Below are 27455 nucleotides of genomic sequence, written 5' to 3'. Positions count from 1 at the left end.
TTGACATAATGAATTAGTTACTCCGTTTAGTTGAACTGGAATGTTCAGAAGCTAACCATTAAGAACCATTTTCTGTGGGGTATGATGGACTTCTTTAAAACTTAAAGCAAAAATTCCATCTTATTACACAGAAGAAATTTTAAAAAGCTTTTTTCTGTCCATATGGAAAAATAAGCTCTCTTTGTGATCTGTCTTTATCATTACATATAGGCTGTATATATTAAAAAAAAAGAAAAACAACAAACATGCAAATAAGACCAACAACTTGTGTTGCATAATGGAAAGTACATAATCATTTAGGAATGTTTTTAATGAACATTTTCAGATAATTGAAACACTTCCTGTGCTTATGCCAAATACCTTACATGTTAATACCAAAAGATTTTATTTGAATATCACTAACTAATATTGACAGTAAATGCACATGAATTCTCAATAGCACTGAGAGAAAAAATGCTCCAAAGGCATAGTAAATGTATGCATTTTGTGTTTTAGGGAACAGCAGTGCAATTACTGTATAACCCTCACTTACCAACCATTTCAACCTCAATTTTATGTGTGTGACTGTTCTCCCAGGATGACCTTGATGCAGCACTGAATGTTTTGCATTTTTTAACCAGACTCAAACAGATACAAAGAGATGCAGTTCCCATTAAAAGGCAGAATACACAAACTTTCTTTAACATTTGATAAATTGTATTATTTGAAAACTTCCACCTACTTACAGTACATTAAATAAAATCCCTTTTGTCAGACCATAACACTTCTTGTATTGCGCTGAGCATCTGATCAGTTATTAGTTTGTACATGGAGAGATGCTATTTAAGGACTTACAAACTCCCTTGAAGTAAATTGTACCCTCCAGCTAAAACCTGACACAGTGCAAATAATACATACTGTATTCTCTATTGTCTTCAGTGGCAGGCTGCTGTTTTTGAGATCCCTCAGAGGCATCTTCCTCCTCAGTTCTATGAGCCAAACTTTTGTGGATTGGTACCTTTGAAAACTTCAAATGCTGTACAGTGCTATCGGGCAATGGAGAAGCTGATCTCAAAGTCCACTATTAAAACTTCCCTCAAGGACATTTTCATTAGGACTTTGTACATGGACAGTTCAAAAGACTCAGCTATTGATTTTTGCTCAGAAGTCCTCTCTCTCTTCTCATATTGTTCAACATTTTGACAGAATTTCAAAACGCACAAACTGTGGCAGCAGAGGATTCCAGCTAGGATTTTATGCTGTTCATTTGATTTCTTAAGGCCGCATCCTTCCTATGTCCTTGTCAACACTACAAGGAGAGGAGCCGTCTTAGAAGATTTGCTAAAAGGCAGAAGCAATTTCACAGCAATCTAAAAAAAAATCTAACCTTTCCACATACAGAAAATCTCTCTTAAGTAAATAACCTTTTTAGCTGTAAAATTTTGCTGAGACATTCATTTATCAAAAAGATAGATAAAAATCACTGCATGTTTATCTCTTTTCGCCATTTAAAAATTGCACTGAAAGGAATATACAACCAATACACATGAACTGTATTAATAAATGCCTCTAGCAAACAAAATTGTTTTATTTTGAAACAGAATTGTTGATTTAAAGCTTGTGATGCTAGAAGCGGAGTAATTAATAGTTGCCATTGCACTTGATATCCTTACTCCTACTATGGTTTTCATGGACACGACATAATGATGTTCATTTAAGCTCAACCGTATTTCCAAGAGATAGTAGTTCCAATTTAACAGGGTTTATGAAGAAGTTCATAAATGAGAGTTATAATTTTTCTGTTTTGGGAAAATCAAGATCTGCTTGATCTTTATGAAAGACGTATTACAGGTGTCGTAATTGCCAGGAGCTTACATCCCACATTGGTGGTTGACAGTGCTGACATTTTCTCATTTTTCAAACGATTTCACTGAACACGTTTTCAAATCCAAAAGGTATTTCGAGAGAAATACCTTTCTTAGAATAGGGTTAACTATATTTCAGTTGAGATTTCTGAGAACCTTTTGGAAAATCTTTTTTTTTCCCCGAATATTCTACAGAGGCTGCTCTGAAAGTAATGCCTCCTATTTTGTTTTGCTGGCCTGTGACATCAGAGGTGGGTGTTGCTGGGGTAGAGTAGAGGCTGAACCTCCCCACCTATGTTTTGTTGTGTTACGTTGCTGTGTGATAGATGGCAGTAGAGGGGCAGTCTGGTAAAATGCACCTGACATCAAAGTGCAAATGAAGCAATGCTGTGGAACTGCATTCTGTCATGTGGAAAAAATTGCACCTGCTGACATTCATTGACTCTTGCAGAACATTTATGCAGATCAACCATTGGATGTTATCGCAGTGAGGCAGTGGGTGGTATGTTTCAGCAGTAGTGACAGCAACATGAAAGAGAAGCCATGTTCCAGATGGCCATGCACAGCTGTCACGCCACAAAATGATGAGTGTCTCAATCAGCTTATCCCCTCAAATTGGCAAATTCTGACTAGAGAACTAGGCATGAAGCTTTATATTTGCTCCAGTGCTTTAAAAATAATGGTGGCAACATTGAAATATCACAATTTGAGCCAGGTAGATTCCACAGATGCTCACAGAGAAATTGAAAGAACACTATGCACATTTGTGAGGACCTATTGAACCAATACGAGGCTGAAGGTGAGATATCATTTTCCTACTGAAGTAGTTCAATATACAGCCCTTGGCAGGTATGATGGTGTGCACTATCTTCTGGGATAGGGAAGGGGTGATTATAGATTTCCTGAAACCTGGACAAACGGTCAATTCTTACCACTGCATCCTGATGCTGATTAAGCTGAAGGCTTGAGCTTGTCAGGCCAGAGACGAAACCTTTCTCTTTTTACATGATAACTCCATGCCCCATACCAGTTTGAAGACTATGGAACACATTGCCAGTCTTGGTTGGACTGTCTTACTACATCCACCATATAGTCAAGTTCTTTTCCATGTAGATAAGTTGTCCAGCATAGAACCACTAAGTATACACAGTGCATTAACTATTAATAATGTTTTAATTATTTTATTGGTGTATGTGTTTTTAGACCTCTTTCCAGTTGATAGGATTTCATAGAAGGGCAAAGAACATGTCCAATAAATATGGACTTTTTTAATTTGGAATTTTCTGATTTCTCATTTTTAAACTATTTCTATTAACAATACATCTTCAATTTTAACTGATGTAGTAATGAAAGCTGGAACCCTGACTTCTCTGTTACAATTCTGCGTGTAAAGCTTCAGGTACAGCAGAACTTCTTTCAATTCTGTTGATCTTTAAAATCACTGGTTGTGCACTGTGGTATATTTTTGAGAACGGCATGGGAGTGATGAAGTTAACATTCATGTTAAAAATTAGAATACAGTAAGTGGCTAGTCATTTAAAGTAAAGGAGATGTTAATAGTTCTTCATACGTGCTTAAGAGACATCTTAAATATGTAAAAAATTATAGTATCCTTTTCTTGTAGAAACAATTTGCCAGATTTAACGTAACTTTTTAGTTTTAGGTTTAAAACCATATTTTTAATTATATCTACTGTTAATTAGAAAAGATTGCCTATGTAAAGCTGTGATTATTTCTCTTAAATAAATTAACTTATGAATAAATATCTCATGAACATCCACAATGAGAAGTGAGAAGCTTTCCTCTGATTTCACTTATATTACTGTTAAAAAACAAATGTATAAACAGTATCCCCTCAGCTGCTGGCTTCCCCTCCCTGCAAAAGGCATTACAGGGCTGAGGCTGTATTCATCTTCTATTTCTCATGCCACAAATAGGCTGTAGTGTCTTAAGCACAGCGTACAAAAAGAGGAATCTTCAGCACCAGTGATGGTTATTTTTCCAAGGCTAAAAGAGGAGATCAGAATACACTGATCTGTTAAAAGACAGGCCTAAAATAAGTTGATGCGTTTGTACAATGGCCAGAGGCAGCTTATGTTATGTTAGTAAAAAAGCCAGCAAGCTGAGAAGACTGATACAGAGGCAGATATAGAATGGGAATTCTATGAAAACCTTAGCAGTGTGTGTGTACTGCACAAAATTGAGGTCAACCCCACATATTTTGTAATCTGGAACACTTGAATCTATAATACAAAATGGTGAAATCCATGCTTTGCTCATGTTTTCAGAAGCAGCTCCAAGATTTTCTCCATGTCTTAGGAGGAGGAGTGGGTTCAGTGGCTTCTTACACTCATCTGGCTTTGTGCTCAGGTAGGGGGCTCTGTGGGACCATTAACAGAGGCCAGCTAAGCCTGATCTCCGGTCATGCCTTCAGACAGCAGTTCATGAGACAGTTCCCTGTCTGTTCCTCCTCCTATTCAGTGAAGACTTCCTAGCTGACATTTTATCTCAATTTCGGCATAAATTGTCCCAGTGCCAAGTTGTAAAGCTGCTGTTAAAACTTGAATCCTCAGCCTGTATTTTTTTTCTCTTTTTGAGTAACTGTGTCTGTGTAGCTTGGCTTGCAACACTTAATCATACTTTTGTGTGTTTCTTTCAGTATTAGCATAGTGCTCAAAAGGTAAAATTAATTCAGAGAGTTAATTCAGACTTTTCTTCTTTTTAATAAAAACATTGCTATTTAGAATAGAACACAGCAAGGAGATGAACAGATGATTCACATGGACATCCATGTCAGATTGCTAGTTGCATGATATAGTTGGAATGATATATTTGATCCTTGTCTAGTCATAATAACCCTGACCTGTTAATAAGAAAAAAACCCAAAAAACTATATTTGCAACATTTTATAAAACATTAATAAACTGGAATTACATCTTTCCTCTGTGTAGCTAACCATTGCATCTCATACTGAAATACTAGTTTAAAGATCTGAGCAATTTAAAAAAAATATACAATATTACTTATTTACTCCAGAACTGGAAAAAAGAAAGATAAAAACCTATATCCAATACTTAAGCTCATTTCCAGAAAATCAGATAATTCTTTCACAAATCCTATGTTAACTTCAAGTGATCAGTTATTAGTAATTATTGCTGAAGATAAATATATTTAAACTATAGACTTGTTCTCTTATTCGTAGTGAATTGGGAAATCCTCTTTTCTATGTTAAATAAAGTGAAGAAGCGTGGTTACCCAGTAAGGAAATAATTTTACAGTCAGTGTGTCTTGATTTACTGGAAATCATTGTTAGAAACTATAGAATACCTGGTAGAGTTTGTTTCCACACGTTACATCTATTATACTCTTGATAAACAGGGAGATGGTTTTATGGAAGAGTATTTATCTTAGTACTTATGCTCATAAATATTTCAAAAAGTTTTTGAGAATAACCTTTCTGTGGAAGCTGTAGAATAAGCAAACAGGATAGTGGTTGATGGATCTCCTGGCACTCAGTGAGCACAAGCTGTACTCCAGGCAGAATCGTGCTCATATACCTTATGAATTCAGGTATATTTCAGATAGAAAATGGTATTGAAACAATTTTTTTTTCTGAGATTAGAATGTAGATGCATAGTTGAGTTCAATTATGGTCATACTGGATTTTTGTTCTCACAGATATTCTAAGAATTTTTCTCTTAGTTTCTGACCAAGTCATTCTAAAATGTGTGCTATCTTGTACAAAGATTTGTGACGTCGTTATAACAGCAGTAACAAATGTCTGTAAAAATACCATATGACTCCTCTTCCTGCCTCCACGGTGGGAACAGTACCAATGCAGAAAGATTGGGCTGTAAACCAAGAATGTGAATAAACAAATTCCACTACCATTTGAAACTCAGATTTTCGAAAATGCTCAGAAAGCGTCAAGTGTGGGAAAACAAAACACATTTTATTGGAAGAGAAAATGAACAAACTAGAAAGAAAGTAAAAGATTTAAACTGGAGAAACAGGGGCGCAGATATTGAGGATTCGAGGTGACATAATTCACCATTTTCTTGTAACACTTTCTTGCTGTTGTAACTCAGTTAAATGCAGTAGAATTAAACTGGTAAAAACCCTAGTGATTTTTATGGTGGAATTAAACTACTCACGCAATTTGGACAAGTTACGTAGAAGCTTGCTAACAGAATGTCCTAAAGGGAAAAAAAATTGCTCTTTTCAGGGAAGAAGTGTCATTTTATTTGGCTTAATAATATCCTACTCTGACATTCTGGATAGTGATAATATTAGGAGCTAGTTTATTCCCTTGTTTCAAAAGATTTTATTAGGCATTAGAAGTCGATGAAAATAATTCCATTGATTGTAACAGGCACTATCTCATGCTCAGAGAAAGAGAGGATGGAAAGCAGATTTTTCTCCCTTCAGTCACTAGGTGAGTGAATCAGCTCTACCACCAACTCTCTGCTAATGGTATTGCTTCTCCATATTTCAGAAGTATGTTTCTAAAACTTATCAGTACTGTGTTGCTGCATGTCACTAACCAAATCATCAGTGTTTTCTCCTTTTTAGCACCTCTACCTAATTTCAGACCCTAGCTGTGAGCTGTTGTTTGTATAGTATCTAAAATGTTTAGAAAAAGCTCATGCTATTTTATACTGGCTTAAGTCTGAGCAGAGGTCTAAGTGGCATTGTTTGGAGTGTATGCTCTCTGGTGAGGCAGTGGATGGTGCATTTCAGCAGTGGCAACAATGACAGTGGGTCATCTCTGCTGGTGCAGATTTTTACAAGTGTGGAATACAGGCTCTTGTTCATCACTGGTGAAAATGCATAGCTAATGGTGGTGACTGTGTTGAGAAGTAGTGTTTTGTAGCAGAGAATTTGCTCTATCAAGTAGTGTTATAGTTCTCTTTGTACCTATTTTGGTTTGCTTGGAAATAAGCAGGAGGCATTACTTTTGGAGCGAGCAGCCTATATTTATTCTTGTCACTGTAACTTTATTGCCAACTTGTAAGTTACTGCTATATAAATTTTGATCTTCTACTGTTTGATCCATCAATTGTCTCATCTGTTTCTGCTTCTGCTTTTCCTGTTTTAATCCATCTCTTGCTTCACTCAGTTGATCCTGTAACTCTTCATGCCGTTACCTTCCTTTCACTTTTTTCCTTGAACCTTTTAACTTCGTACTTTGTGACAAATATTTTTAAACACCTTTTAAATCACCCACTATTCTAGTGTGTATGGAGGTAGCTATTTCTGTTAGCAAAAACGTATTGTGCTCAGATTTGATTGAGTCCAAACGCACCACACGAATATTAGCAAAGTGAGTCTCATAGCTTCTGACATTGAAACTTTTCCTCCTAATAAAAGTAAAGACCCTGAAGTCAGTAAGAGAAGCACTTATCTGAGAATTTGTTAAAGCTTGAAAACTTAAATTTTGTTGTTGGGTTTGTTTGTTTTGTAATAGTATCACACTAAAACATTTGCTTGCTTGTAACACTGACAGTCCAATATGAATCTCTATTGTTTTGCAGAGGACGGCTGATGACATCTTTTCTGTTTAACAGTGGTATACAATGAAGCACAGAACACAATATGCATGAAAGCTGGTTTCAGCCTTAAGGCTGAAACTCTTGGTAAGCTTTCCTAGTAGTCAAATTAAAATTGATGGGTTGGATGTGGCCCTGGGCAATCAGATCTTGTGCTTGATCTAGAGATTGGTGCCCTGCTTGTGGCAGGGGGTTGCAACTTTATGATCCTTGAGGTCCCTTCCAACCCAAGCTATTCTTTGATTAATCTGTCCACTTCTGTTTTTCCTTGAAGTATTATGTCTTATCCACGGTAGACGATTAGATGCATTACACTACTTTACCCAGAGAGGGAGACAGGCTTCTTGTCTAATGTCACATGCAGAGAGAGTGGTAAAAATGCAGGCCCTCAGTCTCATGCTTACACCTCTTCAGTACGATTCCTATTCAGAAAAATGTTCTGCTTTGGTACACAAGGAGTTAATGTGCATAATAGAGTACTATGATTTTTTCTTCAACATGTTACCTTCTACAAATGACTGCAGTTTTAACTCTCACGTCTAACGGCCTTGTCCTGCATTTGAATTCCGTTTTTGAGTTACCCATCTGTCTTTATCACATTAGTTTGCATGTACAAAATTAAAGCAGCTTCCGGCATTTATTTTTTTTTTATTAACGATTCAGTAAGCTTATTTCAGGGGACCAAAAGGTATGCAATGTTATTCGCTGATCAGTACTTGTGGTTGAGATATTCTAATGTGAATTCCCATTTTTCAATTTTTTGAGACATTAAACAAGTGTATTTCCAACAGATGAGGTGGAAAATGAGTATTTTATTCCAGAGACTATCAGATTTCCTCACTTAGAATTCTAGTATTGCCAGCCCCAAGTGTTAAGAAATAACACATGAGCAAAACTTAAGATTAGTTTCAAAATCAGAATTCTGTGATTCTTTTTGCCTTCTGGTATTGAAGTCATAAGGAGTAGTATTTCTCAGTTCTTATTTAGCTAGAAGCTTATTTAAAATTAAAAAAAAAAAAAAGAAGAAATTAAAGCCAAAATTCTGATATATTTAATCTATCGTTCACTAACTGTTGACATAATAGTTCCCTCTGCAATCATATATAATTGCAATTAATAGTTTTAATTAATGCTGTTTTAACCTTCAGTTTCTTTGGATGTTTCAGTTGTCTGTAATGGACTGCTCGTTAGCTGTCCCTATTGTTTTCTTCTAGCTGCTATTTGAACTTGTGCTGATAAATTTTTGTAATTGCTGTTAATGCTGCTTTCTTCTATTTTTATCCTAATTTTGTCATCTTATGTGAGAAGTTCCATACCACTAGCTGTGGTTGTAAATTGAATTTTTTTAATCTTGATTGTTGTAGTTGTATGCTTTCTTTTCTATTTTAGATTTCAGTGCCATTCCTATGTATGTTTATTGTGTAAAAAAAGATTACAAATTAGGAAATTTCCATGTTTGTTTCTATGAAACAACTACGTTGCTGAACAATGCAGTCACATTTGAAAGATTAAAAGGCAAGTCAAAGTCTGTAAGTTTAAGCAAGATTTGTGAGCAGTAAGCTTCTAGTATGAAGGGCCACAGTAGTTCTGCCATGGTGGAAAAGACTCCTGTGTCAGATCATCCCTTGGTCATCAGCAAAGATTCCAGGTGCAGCACTTAATGTTGGAAACAGTGCTTAATTAGTTCCGGTGATCACAAAACTACTTATAAGTGTCACATAAATCCACACATCTAGATTTTTCATTGTGAACAGTGCAGAGAGAAAGCCCGTGCTCCTAGGAATGCATGTTTGCTGTGCATGGCTGTACGCACAGACTATAATGAATACAAATAAACTCAAAATTCAGTTGGAGCAAACAAGTACTTGTCCCCTGCTGGTTCCTTAATAGCTTTTATTAGTGGTCAGTGATGGCAGTACTTATATTCTTTTCTCATCACAAGAAATTGTTCTTATCTTCTCAATTGGGACAATATATATACAGTTCATTTGCCACAACCTTTGAAGTTGCACAGCAGAAGAATTTTTTTCCTTCCAGTGATCTAATTCTTTTCTCTGTACTTCGGCCCCTTTCCTCCAAGATACAAAAATTCAGTATTTTTCTGTGCTTTTTGTTCTGGAAGGTCTAGGATAGTCTGGATTTGTTGGGATGGGAGTTTTGGTGGTTGTTGTTGTTTTTTTCCCCTGGTAATTCCGTGTGACTTCATGGCTATTTTCCCTTGGTTCAGAACTCTAAGATGGTTTCTGTATGATTGTGATTTTACACTATTTTAGATAAAAGCAGGAGGCTTAATTTAGCAAGAAACTCATGTTAAGATCCTATAATGAATTCAAAGATAGACATTTTACAGCATCACCACTCTTCTGGATCATATCAGCTGTTTTCACTTAATTGCATGTCATGTAAAATCTTCCACTATATTGAAAATCCAGTTCTCCCTGTGTTTTCCCATTCATTTCTCCACCTGCTTTTCAAAGGCAATTTGTTATCTGGTCTTCACTTCTGTAAAATCTTTAATATACTTATCCTTACAACTACCTTCACAGTTAATTAAATCACAATAGTCCCATTTTATGTATTTTAGAAATATAGAAAACAGAACTGCAAGGGATGTCAAGATCTTATCCAGTCCATCTCCTGTGTTACAACAAGATTAACTGTGTCTGTGAAAATCTTGACAAATATTTGTCTAATGTGACCTTCAGTATTTTCTGTAGTTGATATTCCAGTCTTCAGAATCAATCTACTCTATTGCTTAGCCATCTTTACCATAGGAACCTTTTCTTTTATTATAAACCTAAATATCTCCCATTACATTTTATCTCATTACTACTTGTCCAAGCTACGTCAGTTATTCAAGATGGGTTAGTCTCATTCTCCGAGCTAAATACTATTTCATATTTGAATGTGGTAATCCTCTCTCTCCTTACTTATCTGTATTGTAAACACTCCAGATTATTTCGCTCTGTTTTCCTATGTCATGTTTTCTAGACCCAAGATCTTTGCTCTCTTCTGGAAATCCTTCGCATTCTATTTCAGAAAAGGAAACGTGATGAACTAGGCAAGGCTTTAAAAAATGCCTAGTGTAGTGCAAGTGTTTGATTCAATAGGTTCATCACTCCAGTTTGATGTTTTACAAGAGCTATGGGCCTATCGCACGTTGAGCTTGTGATCTGCTACAGCTACCAGTCATTGTTTTTCAGATGGGTATTTCTAAGTTCTGCAGTGTATAGTTACTCAGCTAATTGTTCCTGCTAAGCCAGACTTGCCTAACTAAATACTGTTTTTCATACAGTGTATTTCTTTTGTTAGTCTTCTGTATGACCAGCTCATCTTCCAGTATGCTTGTGTTTGCACTCCTTGCTGAAACTCTAAAGAGCCATTCCTTCTGCCCATCAGTCAAGTAACTAACAAAAATATGTACTGATCTGCTGAATTCTACTCTATGTGCATCTTTCAGCAACTATGTTTTAAGCATGTTTATTCAGCCAGTTCTGTGCTCTGTTTAGAGCAATTTTTATAACTTTCTGTATCTGTAACTCGCTTCAGAGAATGGCATGTGAGGTAGTATTGAAAGACTTAATGAAGCAGGGTAACTGCTTTATCGAAGGTAAAGAGGTACAGTGTATCTCCTATGCAGTATTTTGTTTTATTGTAGTGAGTAATTAAGTCTCGTTCATGTAAGCAGGTCCTGTGATATGCTGCCTTTCTTTTTCCTCTACTGATAACTTACTTTCATGTCCTTTTATCCATGCGGTGTCTCTAAATTAACCAGTTCTGTAGAACAACCATCCTGAAACTACCATTTAGATGCTGATAGATGTGTGAACAAGAATAGACATGCAGGTTCTATACCAAATGCTCACTTTTACAGTGTGTTTTATTTGGTGATGTCATATTTTTTGGTGTGTGTTACAGTAAGCTTACAGTCACAGAATTTTGTAAGCCTAGGCACTAAGCTTGACTTCCTAAACCACATTTTCCAGCTTCTGATGTACATCTCACAACCTGGATGTTCTCCTCCCATGATTATTTGCAGATAGCTGAGACTAGAGATTTTAAGAATCATTATAACAGAAGTGATATGTATTTTCCACTTATTTGCATTTGGGCTTAATACAGTGATGAATTCGTTTTCCATCTGATGACTGAGATTAATCTATAAGCAGTTTATCTCTGGAATCCTCTTTCAGCCTAAAATAAGCAGGAGTGGTAATATGCCCAACTAACATTATTCATTTGTGACAATTTGAGCTAATTTCAATTTCAGCTATTAATTCCAGCTGTAATTTTTCACTAAATTTGTTAGCTGGCAACCCATACAATAATTAAATATTCTCTATTTTAATGAAGTACAGAACACATGATGGTCAAGATACATTATGCACACAGACATAGAAGCATTTCTTTGTCAGTTTCATTATTATTTATTTTTAGGTAGGCTTTATTTGCTGTAGCTTATGTTCTCTTTGCATTCTCTTTCCATTCCAAGTCAGTTCTCCTGATGAACCTATCCGAGAAGTTATTCGTGCCAGCGGTCACAGTTTTTGTAACACAAACTAAGTGCCAGTTTTTCTTAAGTTTGATGAGAAATAATTTTAATGCCTTTTTCAGATTATTGGGATTTATGCATGTTTAAGCAAGAAGCATAGTTGCAAAACTAAAGAATTCTTTGAAGTACCAAGACCTATGAATGTAAAGAAAAAAATTCAAATGTCTCCAATATTTCAGACTCAAGAAAACCCACTGCAAATTTACCATTTTGCCCAGAGATCAAAGGGCATTCTTGTCATTTTTAGAATTAATCACAGGAGTTTGACGCACTTCTTATAAAATAATACTATGAAAAGAGAGAAAGTTTGCCAAAAGTAAATTTGTTTTAATGCTGAAGCATGATAAGGTTCAATGTAACTTCCACTGTTATTATAGAGAAGTTGAGTAGAATTTATCTATGTTGGTAGATTAATCATGATTGACTAATTGAATTGACAGTGCATTGTTGGTATTATGATAACAAACAGTCCTTGACCTAAATAACTTACAGAGGAAAAGAGGAAAGTAGAAGGCAAAGGTAGAATAAATTCTATAACTAGGAAAAATAGCATTGTTGCTTGAGAGAGTTCTTCTGATTGTGTGTGTGTGTGCTTCTATATGCAATTACGAGAGGGAGTACAGTGCAGTATGGTCTGAAATGGGATAGATTATTTTCTTCCCTGAAGTATTTCTTTGCCATGTGCAGAAAACAAAAAAAGTGTGTGTGTGGGGGTGGGGGGGCATTTTTAGAAAAAAGAATTTTTTTCCTCAGCTTCACATGGCAGTACTAAGAGCCAATACCACATCTGGTATCTTCTGCCTCCCTTCATGTTGCTATCCCTATTTTGGTCACTTCTGCAGTTGTGGTTCTTTTTCTCTGTCTAAAGGAACAAAAAGGAGATGTTCATTTCAAATAGGTGTCCTCCTAATCTCTTTTGATGCTTTGATCTTTGTGAAGGTGAGACCTGTATGTTTCTCCCAAATGCCATTTTAGGAAATATGAACGTGTAAAAATTACACCATTTTGTTTATCATAAACCGTAATTTGTATTAATCTTGAGGGTCTCAGAGTATGCAAAACAGTATGATCTTGCTTTGGTGTTAGGAATAAAAACACAGATTCAATCAAGGTGCCAGTGGTTTCTTACAGAAAAGTATTCTAGACATTTATTCTATCTCATTTTGACCACCTAAAAAATTTCCATACACGTTTGTACAGGAGAGAAAGTGTAAGTTGTACATGGAAGTGTATCAATTAGACTGTGGCTTTGTCACAAGTGATTTTTGTAAATCCTTTTCTTCTTTTAGAATCATAATATAATCAGTGATTGAATAGGAACAATAATATGTATTTTTTCTATTACCACAAAGAATTGGCTTCAGCATGTCATCAGCACGTAGTTGTTATCACGTTTTATTATTTGATTAAAATTATAATCCTTAACCCATTTGTTCTGAATGTTGAATCGTGACGCAGTCCCTAAAATCCAAGTCCTATTCATAAATGCTTACAGTCACAAAGCTTATCATCAGAACTGCAGGTAATTCACTTCTAATGAATTTACTGGATTATTGGATGAGCTTTAGTCTCACTAAAACGTATGAGTTTATTTTCTATTTGGAATTTGGGATTTTCTGTTTTGTTTTGTTCTTGAGAGAAGAGAGCACATTTTACCAGTATTGCCAGTGATCTGATGAATCAAATGAGCAGGAACACGAAATAGCTTCATGCTGATTGCATTCTGAATCAGAATAGAGCACATTGCATTGGTTTTGGTAATGGAAATCCAGGTTTAGGGAAGAAAGATCACAGGTATTTCTTGTTGTTTTTTTTTTGTCATCTTTTTTGACAGTTGGAATCCACAACTGTAGCCTTGATGGTTTTTTTAAAAATAATTTTAGTAATAAAATGCAGCAATACCTATTAAAACAAAGCTGACTTCTGTGGGTGCTAAATCTTACATATACTCAGTATGTTGCTGATATTTTTTCCCTACAACTATAAAAAGATGTTTGTATGTGTAATGAAAGGATAATTATAAAATTCATATAAAATGTTGGTTTCTATGGCCAAGTATTTTGAGAGCTAGCAGGTACTGTGAGTGCTTTATGATTACATTTACCAGCAGCATGACAACATACACTTCAGAGTATTCAAAGGAAAACTTAATCAGGTAGCCAAAGGAGAACAATTATCTTTCATACTAATTGGCAAGTTCCTTTTAACCTTTAATTAACTATGAATTTTCAATAGGTCTGAATCGTCTTGCTAGGCTTCTTGCTGGTAGAAGGTCATGGAAATATCTTTTCTCCTGATTGCACAGATGCAGTATAAATAAAATATAGGTGCATATACAATGTATAAGGTCATAATCTTCATTTGCACTTTGAAGTGTATGAAGTATGAAAATCTTACACTGCTGAAAGCGCTGGTGCTGCCAGGAGTCTTTACTTGTAGCTTCAAAAGGAAATTCAAATAGATTTTGCATTCTCAGTTTGTTTCTCTTGGCACATTTTGATACAATCAGCAGCAGTTACTTGAAAGGCTCAGAACTGATTAGCATAGAGCCTAATATGCCTTCTTTAGATGCCGTCCTAGAGAATATTCCCTGCAGAGCAAAGGTTAAGATGCACAGAAGAAACAAAACATCGTTCTCCTGAGTGCCAAGTTATTCAGCATTCTAGAGACTGCTTCTTTTAAGATGTGCTACTCCCTTTTTGGTGAACGGTTTATTATAGAAAACACAAGAAATGCTGCATTTTCAAAACATTTAAACGCTAGTATCTCTGCAGACAGATATTTGAAATTGCAGTATGTTCATGTTCATATCAATTTGTTATATATACCAATGCACTGTATAGATGCAAAATAAACATCTAGGCATATAGTGTATAGGAAAGCTTGTTATAAAACAAATGTTATGGATCGAAGCCCCCTGCTACACAAAATCTTGCAGATGTGCAGGCAGTACTAAAAAGAAAGATCTGAAACCACTCCCTTTCTTTTTTTTAGTTAATTAAAGCAGGTAGTAAAACAATATACATTATACATGGGATGAATAGTTTTGTGTTTCCAGCCTTGGTCAGATTTTGGTTAAAAAGCACTGGAGAATCCTGTGATTATGGTAACTGCCCTCAGAGTCTACCTTACTTATGATCGGCTTTTACTTTTTGTTGTGCTTTGGCTTTCAAATTTCACTTGCATTATGCAGCTGATTGCATTTAAATATATTTGTGGAAATCATAGTCATATCCTAGTTCCTCATTTTCCTATTTTCTAGCCAAATTATAGCTCTAAGATGCCTTGTTCCTTGCTTGAAACACCACTCACATATGCACTGTGTGTTGTCTTGCACTGAACTATTTACAGCAGCAATTAGGTGACCTTATCTTTGTGTCAGTGGAATTTCTGATTAAATGAGGCAAAAGGAAAAAAGAAATACATATAGTATGTTACCCAGATTGCTATTTTGTAGACATTCACACAGACTTATAAGGGTCACAAGGGAGATGGTCCAGTCTTATAAAAAGCAGAAGGCAACTCCATGGTGCATAGAGAGAAGAAATACAGATCAGGCTGACTATGCCTTCCCTTTTTCTTTCAGTACATATCCAGAGTCTTACCTGTTCTCATGTCTGCCTCATTTATTGTGTTCATAACCTAGCAGAATTGAGTGAAGAAGCCATTTTAGCACACTATATAGGATATATGTATTTTTTTTTTAATTTTCAAAGAACACTCAAATGTTTTAAAAGAACTCACTAGCAATTTGATTCCCAAATTACTGTTGTGCTACAGCACTGCTGTATGTTAGTTAATGTCAGTGATGGCGTTAATAACAGATTCATAGAATAAAAACATGCACTTTACTTCTGCAAAATATGTTACTACCTATAATAAATAATCGATTTTTTTCAGTTAATAAACGTTTGATTCAGATAAAAATGATTAAATACGAAAAAGAGGAAAAAATAATTCTGATAAAGTAAGGTTCTGACATCATTTGAACAGGCAAGTGAAATCTAAAAGGCATACTTCAACAACAGCAAATCTGTAATTAATTCTGTATGTTCCTTTTCTCTTTAAAGTGTAGATTACTTTGAAAACAAAATGGACTATTCATGAGGAGCTGGTCTCCTTTGTCTTCAGAAAGTATGTTATCTAGTTAGATAGCTAATCGGGTAAATGCTGCTTGTGCAGTCTGTGTGTCTGCGTTGTAGACTTGCTAAAAAGTGTCTCCATCTCACACTGCATGCTGTCCTCTTCATTCCAGCAGCATTTTACAACAGTAATAGATGTGGAATATTCCCAACAGAGCCATATGTTTGAGTATGTTGTGTTTCTATGAGTAGAAGACATGTTAACACAATTATCTACTGAGTTAGGTCTCTTCATTTGTAGAATAAATGTTATGCCGTGCAAATGGAGTATCACCTCAGCAATGAATTAAGAAGTCATTTCTTGCTGGAATTGTGAAGAAGGAAAAAGATAACATTTTTAGAAACTGCTTAGGTTTCTTGTGGTATCAGAGGCCAGATCATTTTGATTGTATTCATACTGATGATCATATTTCCCTACAAGTAGCTCCAGTAAAAAATATTAACTTCACTTCAGCATCTTCAGAATGCCAGATAGGCATACAAGTAGGAAGAATTCATCACCACCTGGGAGCATTATTGTACAGTCCTTTCTTTTACAATAATGTAGGATGTTTTAAGATTCTGACAACTAATTTCTAATTACTAATTTCTAATATGATGTTCTTCATCAGTAACTCCATTTCTTTTTCAAATAATAGTTTTCCAATGAAAGGAAAGAGGTAACGAACAGAGTATTTGTCATTTACACTGTGCAGGCTGATTGCCTTGGTGGCTCAGTGGAACGCTTGTTCATCAGGAAGACCCTTGTATTTGGCTGGAGGAGCAATATTCACCTAACCTTTGCCTACGCTTCTGTGGATGTGCTAATTTGATTGCTTGTTGCCTTTGAAAGGCTCAAACTACTTCTACAACACGCAACGCACTCCCTTTTCCCTAGTCATTTCGCAAAATAGGACTGAGTATAACAAGTTCATTAGCTTCCAAGAATAGGAATATATGCCCCTTATTAATTTCTTGTGAGAAATTAGAGCACCCTTCCTTCAGGGACTGGTTAGCTTTGTTTCTAATGATAGCTGTTGTCTGCATGGATATGAGAACTAAGATTACTTTTTGTAACCTAGGCTAATGATGTCACTGTTTTACCTGGCAAACCTTGTCGTTCTTTTTACTTCCTTCCCACAATACGTTTCAAGTGGGAAAATGCTATTTTATCTCAAAAGCTGTTATACTCTTTCACCATTCTGTGCTTACTGTGGCTCAACTTGAGAGTTTAAAGAATTGCTGCAGCAGCAGCAGAAAAAGAACCAAGACCTGCTGTAAGTGTCTATCATGGTGTAAAATGAAACATCTGTTGGAAGCTCCCTATTTCTCTCTTTTGCATGAAGATTTGTAAGCTGGAATGTGTAGATCCTGTTCCACATCTTTAGATGTTCCCTGCTAGCTCTGCCTGTGAACTACCTCCTGGTAGCTCTTTCCCTTCCATAAAATTAAAAGACTACAGATTTTACTTTATAAAGGTAGAGGCACACGAGGATGCAATTTTCAGATTTCAAATAGTTGTCAAAAAAACTTTTCTTTCTATATATGATTTCTCTTTATGGAACTACCCGTGACAAAATTTTCCATAAATAATTGTCTGAAGAAGGAATAAAAAATTCTTGCTATGTTAGGATTCAGCAAAATGCTACGTGAAAATTATGTGGAGATCACTTCAGTGCAATTGTTTTTTCAAGCCCAAATCATTTATTAGGTGGCTTTAAAAAGTCACCTAAAGATCAAGAGCTGAACGAAATACAATTTGAAAGTTGAAGTGAATAAAGCAGTCACCTATATTACTGCCTTTATTTGCCTTTGGAAATGGAAAGCAGGTGGTCTTAGCTGTAGTGTGCAACTGTCGTGAGCCCTGAGATACGTGCTGAGAGGACAAATGGGCTGAACTTGGTTTGGAAGTGGTTTATCACACAGCTTCTAGCTGTTACTTAGTTTTTCCTAAAAATGGTTTGCAGCCTGTATTTGTTGTTATGCACTGAGATAGAAGTATTTATGTTTCAAAAGATTTTTTAAGCTGTTCCCAAACATGAAGTCAGGGGGCTAGAACATGATAGAACATGACTGTTTTCTGTTAGGGATGTCTACTCTATTAAATAGTTCCTTATGCTGTGGAGCTGTTGGGAAACAAGAAAGATCTTTCCTGTGTTCTGCTTAGAGTTCTACAAACTGTTCAAGACTTAGAACTTATGAAAATTAGCGTAGGTATTAGGTAGGTATTATTTGTTATATGGTAGGTAGGAATTAGGCTGGTATCCATCTGCCTGTACAGGTCTCTAGCATCAGGATGGAGAAGTGGTCTCTCAGTGCCATGATGATACCAAACTGCAAAATCCTTAAGAAGCCCAAACAAGATTACTTCCAAAGCAATTTAACTATCAAAGCCTCTCTTTCAGAGACTCAGTCAGAACTTCCTCATTGAAAGCCCATAAAAGATATGAGAACATTTTTCACCTTCAGCTTTCTTGCCTTTGGGCTCAGCTTTCTGTATCTCTCCTTCAAAAGGTAGCACACTGGATTTAAATAAGCAAACTGTTGCCAGAATCAAAGACAAGGTGATAAGCAAAGTGTGATCACCCTAAAATAAACAACTGGATCTGATTTAGCAGTTATTCTGATTGTGTAACACCTCATTAGGAAAAAACAAACCCTGAAAAATTGAGAAACCTTTTTTTTTTCTTTTAAAATCTTTCTTCATCTATTCCTTTAAGATAAGTGATTATACTTCTGCTTTAGAAAGCCTTGAACAACAGGTCAAAAAACACCGGGTGGTTGGGTTTGCTTTTGTTCTAATCTGTGTTTAAGATTTGGAGTGTTTTGAACAAATCGAGTGATCATTAGAGCTGTTTTCTTTGCGTGTCACTCTAAAAGACTGGCTGAGAGGGCTGTGAAATGCAGGTGCCAGCTGAAAATTAATGAATTATGAGGATTGGCAGTGATGGCTTGTAAAGTATAATTTGCTGCTTATAGCTATGTTAATCTACTTTGTTACAGCTTGCTTTCCCTAAAATGCATTTTCTTGCATTGTTTCTTTTGCAGAGAAGGTTCCTCTCCACAGAGTAATATTTCCTTAATTTTCTTTGGAAGGGGCCTGCTTCTCTAATGTAAAAGTAGCTATTGTCTTGAAGGAAAAGGTTATTTAAAGGTGCTAATACAGTGTGAGATGAGAAACTTTCTTATTTCAGTAATGTACATTTTCAGCATCATAGATGATTTTCTTCTACAAAAGTAAAACTGCACTCATTTTCCTGACGGTGTCTGAATTGTACAAGGCTGGTCAAATCTGGAGCTTTTCGTATTTGTCTTTCATATCATCACCTTGAGAAAGCTAATGGGTACCAATATCATATGCTGAAAATTATTGCAAAAAAAAGACAAAAGAAAAGTTTGATAGTTTGCTTTTATGTTGTAAAAGATGTCCAAAAATGTTATGTTGTAAAAGGAGTCCATTCAGTTGGAGCCGTGTCAATGAATCACACTCATTAGAGAGGGACAGAGGTGGGATTGCTTGAGGTATACTCTGAATCAGCCTCTGGTTCTCAGAGTACTCTCAGACTTGTGCCTCTGTAAGGATGTCTAAGTTTTGTTTGAAAAGGTGCAAAGATACTGAAACATTTTGAGGGCTTTACAGGCAGATTCTTAAGTACACCGTGACATAGAAATCGTGACCTCTTCATTATTCTCTCTCCCTCAGTGCTTTAAACAAATAGACACATTGCTTTTCTGAAGGCTTAGAAGCAGTAGCATCAGTTCTCAGAATTCAGCCCTGACAGACAGTCGCTGGCTGAATTTTTCACTCAAATCAACATCATGCTTGTAATAAGCAGAAGTGAAACATGACATTTGTTGGAGGCAGGAAGAACTTGACATATTCAATTTGTGATAAAAATGAACTGTTTGTTTACAAAGAAAACTAACGGTATTTGGAGGAGATTGATGTGGCTGGATTTTCTGAAGGCTATAATAAGTTATTTTAAATTTCCATATACTCGAGGGTAGACAGAAAAGTCAACAGTGTCTGTAAAACACAAACACCGAGAACTTGTAGAAGAAGATACGCACGATTCTTCTGCTTTCGTTGTACACTGTTCACTGGGATTTTACCTGTGCAAGAAAACAGGTTAAAAATTTGAAGATTGAGTGTGGATAGCTGTGAAAATAGATTAAAAATATTTGATAACATGCTGTAACTATTAGTTGTTATTATTCAAAGCTAAATATTTGCATTTTATTTCAAAACAAATAAATGCAATTGTGTGCAAGCAGATGTTTTTATTTCTTTTTAACAGGGTAGTGGGTATTAGGACACTGTTCACTGTTGTTTTCAAACTGAATAAATACTAGTTAGAAATGTTTTCAGAATTTTGAGGCTGTGGATTTTTTCTCTGTTTACCTTAGCTTCCAAGTGCATTATCTCACTTGGCACTCAGGATCTACGATAATGATGATTTTGTTTTTTGCTCGGAGTTTTAGCTGTTGCACATCATAGTAGATGTAAGTTATTTGTCAGTGAAGCATAAGAGAGTAACAGTGTTGACCAGTTAAAGCTGGTCAGTGCCAGTTTATTTCATTTTAGCTTGTTCTCACTTTCTGTTAATACCTGTAGCAGATCTCCTAATAAAGGCTGGTGATGGCAGAACATTACAGTAGTTTGGAAGCACCCTGAGACTTTGGATCCTATAAATCTCTCAAGAGTTTCCTTTTCGTATTTAATTCGTCCCTATCCATGGAAAATGTTGAAGTACTTTAATGGACGCTTACTGCTTTTAGTATTTTTTCAAAGCTATTAGCAGCAAAATTCTTTGGATAGATTTGCTCAAATGACTATACTGCTTTGAGATGAAGGTGTTATTCGTATCTTTTATGATATCTTATTGACCTAAGTCATTTATCTAATTACTTTGAACTATCTTTTCCTCTTTCGCCATCACTTTGGACAGTGATTTCTTTGATGCTGGAACTATCTGTATCAGAGTGCCTTATATGTTTGTACAATGCCTAGCACAGAGAGGCTATTATATGATTATTTAGGCATGACTCTGATGCAGATAATAACAACAGAGACTCAGCAGGCTTGCCAAGAAAGCGCAAAGCTGTCAGCATATTCTTTTTAGCAACTGCTAGGAAACATCGTACATTCTCAGAAAGTTTAAATCAATTAAGATATGGTAGAAAGTTTTGAGGAATAATGCCGTCGTTCTTCTCTAATTGTGAAACAAAATTTTTCTGTTAGGAAGAATAAGCTTCCAGTAACTTATGAATGGAAAAAAACTTCAGTTTGTGTTGCCAAAGAAAGGCTCTCAACTTTATACAGTCATATGAAGAACAGGAAAAGAAATTCCAGAGACAGGAGACCACACTGCTGCACAGTCTTTGAACATTCAGTAATGTTAGTGCCAGACTTCCCTACCTCACAGTGCCAAATTGGCACTTACTGTAATCCTCCACTTTCCTAGTGTTACACAGTCAAAAAAAAAAAAAAAAAAAAAAAAAAAACTGGAATGAGTGGAAGGTGTTCATTTATCTCTGGGGAAGGCTGATGCCAACATTTGAAAGGAGGATAAGGTGAATGCAAGTCTACGGGAAAAAAAGGGAGAGGGGAATATAAAAGAGAGGGAAAGAAGAAAATGGAAAAAAAAAAAAAAAGAGGAAAAGAAGAGTGCAGAGAGTGCAACAGCATATGAGAAAAAGATAATAGAAAAGATTTACTCTGGAAGTAATAAAGTCAAAGGTTTGCCATCAGTTCCTACTGCGCATAAACAATTGCATCTTTTCTCAGAGTTACATTCTGTTCTGAGTATTCAGATACTCCGTCAAGGAGGCACAGCTCTCCTTGACAGAACTTCACAGTGAGTTATATTACACATCCTAAACAGAAGACTTTATTTTTCATGAAGTGTCTGTCATTATGGTGCTTTACAAAGTACCAGTTTTGAGTATTAAGAGGAAAGAGGAAAAAGATAAAATGCAAGTAGACAAAAAACGTGTTCCTGAACAAAAATGTGAGGGCTGCATAATTGCTCTGTGGCACACGGTTACCTCAGGAAACAACTGCTTAGAGTGTAACTGAATAGAATGTGTGGTGGGGAAGCATGTAATCTTCTAGTACAAGAGGTGAAAGCCTTATAGAAGAATATCTCACACCTTGCCTGTACTTCAGCTGTTAGACCTAGCACTTGCACGGGAGGAGGCAGAAATGTGAGCATGCAGAAACAATCTGGAAGCTGTTCTCTTAGTCTGTTTGGCATTAAATTTGCTCATTAGTCATCGGGGATCTAGGATTCCTCCTGAGTGATCGAAGCTTGCTGCAGAAGAAAACAAAATATTTCTTTTATTTACCAAAGTAAATGTGGGCGAAATACCATTCCCAACTACCTCAAAACATACAATATTATGCCTTGAAGCTGCATATTTTATGTTCTGCTGAGAATCAGACTGCAATGTATTCTAATTTTTTTCACTCACAGAAGCTCAGGATTTGAATGTCTCTTTGTTAGGTAAAGGATCATGACCTCCATCACGTACATGCATGCGTGCGTGCATACATACATACAACACCCCTGACTGTGGATGAGGCATACATTTTTTTCTAAGAACGTCAAGCAGTAAAGGACTACATTGATGCTCAAAGGGCAAAAATATAAAAGAAATATATATGTGCATATTTATTTATGTTTACAAACAATTCTATAGTTCATTTTGGCATTCTGTTGGAGAAAAAAAAATTCCACCAGGAAAGACAAGAAATATTCCTTCTAATCAGTTATCACTCGTTACCATAAATTTGAAGATTTTAATGAAAGAATATAGTTTCTGAGGGGAAAAAAAGAAAGGTGTTTTGTCAAAAGACAATTTTCTGTGTAAGACTAAAGGCTTTTGATCCAACTTGAATGATCAGATTAATAAATCATTGGGAATTTGTTTGTCAAGCACAGCCACACACACACACACACCTGTATCCTCCCTCTACTTTCTCTACTGGGAATTGTGCACTAAATGTATGCTAGAATGTTTCCAATTTTAATTGTTTGGATGATTTGCTGCTGTTTTTCTGGGGAGAGAAGAACTTTATTTTTGAAGAGGGAATCTTCACAGAGCTGTCATAGGGGAAAAACAGCAAAGATGTGTCATATAAATTGCTATGGAAATGTTAAATTCAGAGGCAACCTCAACTCTAATGAAAAGGGTCACATCTTAGAAGGGATCATTAGCTCAACAATAGGACTTGTTAGTTTACTTTACAGAATTAGTAAGCTTCTTCATAAGCACCATTCTCAAGTGTTAAAGGTTTAACTCTTCTTTTGGTAGAAAGAAAGGCCCCCTACGGTGTATCCAGAACATATTTGTGTTTGCTTCAAATTGATCTATTTTTTTAATGTTATGGAAACAATCAACACTGTTCATCAGTGGGAGTTCCAGTTTGCTGCAAAGTGTGTAACACAAGGTGAGGAGGAGGAAATGGTGCAAAATGGCAAAGCAGATCATTTGGAATGCCATTTACTTCCAGGGTAGTCTGTGTTCCTAATTAAGGTTATTATTTTTTTTTTTCTTTTTTTTTTTTCAAATCACAGTCTTATATAAAGTCAATCTCTTGGATTGTCTGTGTCATACCTCTTGCTGCTCCATTGCATTACCCTTCCTTTTATGAAATTTCTGTTCAGCAATTACTTTATTTTATTCCTTTCTGAAATCAAAGTTTCAATTATGGACTAATAGCTGGTATTTAAAAAAGGAAGGGAAGAAGGGACTGGAAAGATCTTCAGTTGTTAGGTTTTCTGCCACTCTTCTATTTGATAAGGGAAGCCTTTACAGGTGATTGAAATAGTTCACTTTGTGTGGGAAGTTTATAATATTCCTATTGCTTTCTGCCTGCAGATGACAAGCTGCTGGCAGCTGTACAGCGTTCACTGCAGCTTCAGGGACATTAGTGATTTCCATCCATTCAGATTGGTCCAAACCACTGAACTATTCCCATCTCCAGCATTTGTAGTGCCCTTATCACAACAGAGTTGCCAAAGGCTGTGTGAATTACAAGCTATTTCTGTTGTTTATTGATGAACTGATATTTGGGAAAGGACCAAAGCAATGATAAAAAAAATGTACGGTTCATTTTTTTTTCCCTTCCTTCCTTCTTTACTATTCTTATTCTCTCTCTCTTATTTTCTCTTATCTATCTCCTATTTTTTTTTCTTCTTTTTTACCTTGTTTTTTTTTCCTTTTCCTTGTTGGGGGTGAAGGTATGGGGAATAAGGGGACAGAGCTCCTTTTACAAATGTGAGACCTCTGGGAGAAGGAGTTGAAGTAATTGAATCGGATTAGACAAACCAGCAGAACAAAGTCACATTCCGTGAGGTTTTTCCAGTATTCAGTAGATGAATAGTAATTATTTAAGGATTAGTGCAAGTCTAAGATGTAGTCCACTCTGAATACTCTTCATCATATATAAACAAAAGCAAGATGTAATATATGCCATTTAAGCTTCTTTTTATCTATAATAGATTTCTTTTATAGCTGCAGTAACTTGAAGAAATCCTGCATGGTGAGTAAGCACTCTTAGTATTTTTCAATAAAGAATTACATCCTGTAAGGAGACTCTAAGGAGAGCTTAGTTAAAGATACTTACTCTAGCTTTAAATTACGTCCACCTTCTTTTTGTGTCTTTTTTTAAGTGTATCAAGGGAAAGAGAATTTCATGTTCAGTTTTTTTTAAATAATTTTTGGAATCCTTTTTTTTTTTTTTTTGTGGTTTGTGAGGACATCCGGCTTCACAGTTACACTTGCTATTGGACACATTTTTAAAAGTGACTTGCAAAGCTAAAATGATCTTCATTTGCATTCTGTTTTTTTTATTAATTAACTATATGTCCAGTGACCACATAAGAACATTCGCCCAGAGTAGTTCTTGATAGTCCTTTAAATAAAATCTGATTTTTTTTTTTTTTTTCCTGGCATCAATATACTGGTGTGCTGTAAAGATTACTTCGGGTAACACTATTTCATCATATCAAAAGTAACAGAAGAGTAAAGACTTGCAATAAGCTGTAGTTCACAGTTGATTTTGTGGAGAAACATGAAATACTATAATGATAGATGAATAAAGATGATGTTATGGTTGTGATTCCTTGCTCCAGCTTCATTTTGGAATGTATTGGAATAGTCCAGGCTTGGATTGCTTCCATTCCCAAATGGCCTCTGCTTTTTTCTATTTTCCACATACTTGATTTAATAAAACTCTTGTGATTTTTATTTCCCTCTCCTCTCTGTATCATAAGATAAATAAAATAAAGATTAAATCAAGCAGGTGACCACATCATAGATTTACTAAAAGTAACTTGCTTTTACTATGTAAGCATGAGCAAAACAGTTCTCATGCCTGAAAATTCATTCATAAACTGCTCCTGTAAAATTCTGCTCTTCTACCCTTTCTGTGCCCTGTCGTTGGGGGTGTTTCAGGTGGGTTTTGTTCACTTTGAGCTAGACAACCTTGATGGTTCTCGCTCTTGCCTGTAATTGTTCAGCAGATTTGAATTCACTCAGACGTATGAATTTTCTCTGTGTTGCTTTCAAAGCTAGTGTTGCATGACTAGTTAATATTATGGACCCTATGGAGTTGCAGTTGGAATGGACATTGGGCCAAGTTTGAGTAGGCAGGAAACAAAATAAATATTAGAAGGTTAGAAGGCAGAGCCAGAGACAAAGGAGTGGGAGGCTGAGGAATGACAACAGCCCTCAGGAAATACTGAGCAACCAAGAAAAACAGGTGAGTTCTTTTATATTGCAATTGATTGACCATCTATCAGCCAAGATCACCTATCAGTTCATGGCCTCTGAATAGATGGAATATGACTTGATGTTTGATTGTGACAAGTTAGCTTCCTTGCCTAGTAGAATCTGGTGATATTTAACAGGGATATCATGTCACGTAGTTATACAATAAGATTTGTTTCCCAATAACTGGATGTTATCAATAATGACCAAAATACTGCTATTCTTTTTCTCTGTAAAGAATGTTACTGTTTTCTTTGGTTACATGGAATATTTCCAGTGCTCAGACAAGGCATAACAGTAATGTTTATTCATTGGCCAGTTAGACCATTGCCAAAGGAAATAAAAATACATGACATTTTTTTAATATCAAATAATGATTACGGAATTTTTAAATAGTAAGATTTTTTTTTTACTTCATAAGTGCATGTTTCTCAGTATTTTATGTAAAAGTAAACATATCTCTCTTCCCCATAGTGCTTCTTGAAAATGCTTAGTTTTAACAGTTGAATGCAGTCATGAGCAAAAGTCTCTGAGTTATCCAGCTACTAACATTGATTTCAGTTCTGGAGTAATACAAATCAAAACACTGTTCTGTACATGAATAAAATGCTTGTGGTATATCCAACACTTCCATAGAATGGCTGGAAGGGATATTTTAAGATCGTCTAGTTCAATATCTTTTATTAAACATATTTTCTAAAGAGGCCTGGAAAACATAGTGAAGACATAAAAACATAGAATCACCAAGGTTGGAAAAGACTTCCAAGATCACCCAGTCCAATTATCTACTTATCACCATTATTTCCCACTAAACCACATCCCTCAGTACAACATCTAAATGTTTCACAAATTCCTCCAGCATCGGTGACTCCACCACCTCCCTGGGCAGCCCATTCCAGCACCTGATCACACTCTTGGAGAAGTATTTTCTAATGTTCAATTTGAATCTCCCCTGGCACTTCTTGAGGACATTCCCTTTTGTCCTATTGCTAATTATGTGGGAGAAAAGGCTGAGTAAGATTCAGGGTCTTTGCGTTTGTGGAATAGATGGAGATAGTAATTTTGAATTAGTTTTGAGATAAACTTGTTAGACCAAGTAGTGAACCATAAAGAAATAGACAAACACTTCAAGTATGCAAATTCTTTTTCCATCTTAAAGCAGGTGATGCAGGCTCAAGTTTAATAAAAACTGACAGAAAAATGCCCTGAGTTTAGTATTTATGTCATCCAAGAAAAAAAAAGTCGAAAGGTAATGTGGAGTAGAGGGGATCTTATGATGAAGAAAAGATATGTTATTCTGCCTGGGAATCATAGTACTTTACAAGCCTGTGAGGATCAAATGTGATAATAGAGTGGGATGATAAACAGTATTGTCTTTCTACAAGGAAATTAGCAAGGGCAATAGGCCAACTCCTGACACATCGGGAAGGATGCTAAATTCAAGATCTGTTGAGCTTTCAATAAGCTGTAGGGAACATCTGTGTTTGTTGATAGACTGATAACTCAAATAAGATTTGACTTCTTATGTTAGTTTAAAAAAAGAAAAAAAAGAAAAAAAAAAGCTGAAATAAACAACATACTGAACAAAAAGGATTCACACAGAAAATAATTT

General features: G+C 35.7%; 1 long non-coding RNA gene across 2 annotated transcripts in view; it reads left to right on the top strand.

Annotated features, from left to right (window-relative positions):
- The window catches only part of LOC149915885 (uncharacterized), a 130573-nt gene that overhangs the window by 100829 nt on the left and 2289 nt on the right, over positions 1–27455 (top strand). The window lies entirely within an intron of this gene.

Source organism: Phasianus colchicus, chromosome 15 (genome assembly GCF_987193195.1).
Source record: "Phasianus colchicus chromosome 15, bPhaCol1.hap1.1, whole genome shotgun sequence".
Taxonomy (NCBI): Eukaryota; Metazoa; Chordata; class Aves; order Galliformes; family Phasianidae; genus Phasianus; species Phasianus colchicus.
This window is presented reverse-complemented; position numbering and strand designations above follow the sequence as displayed.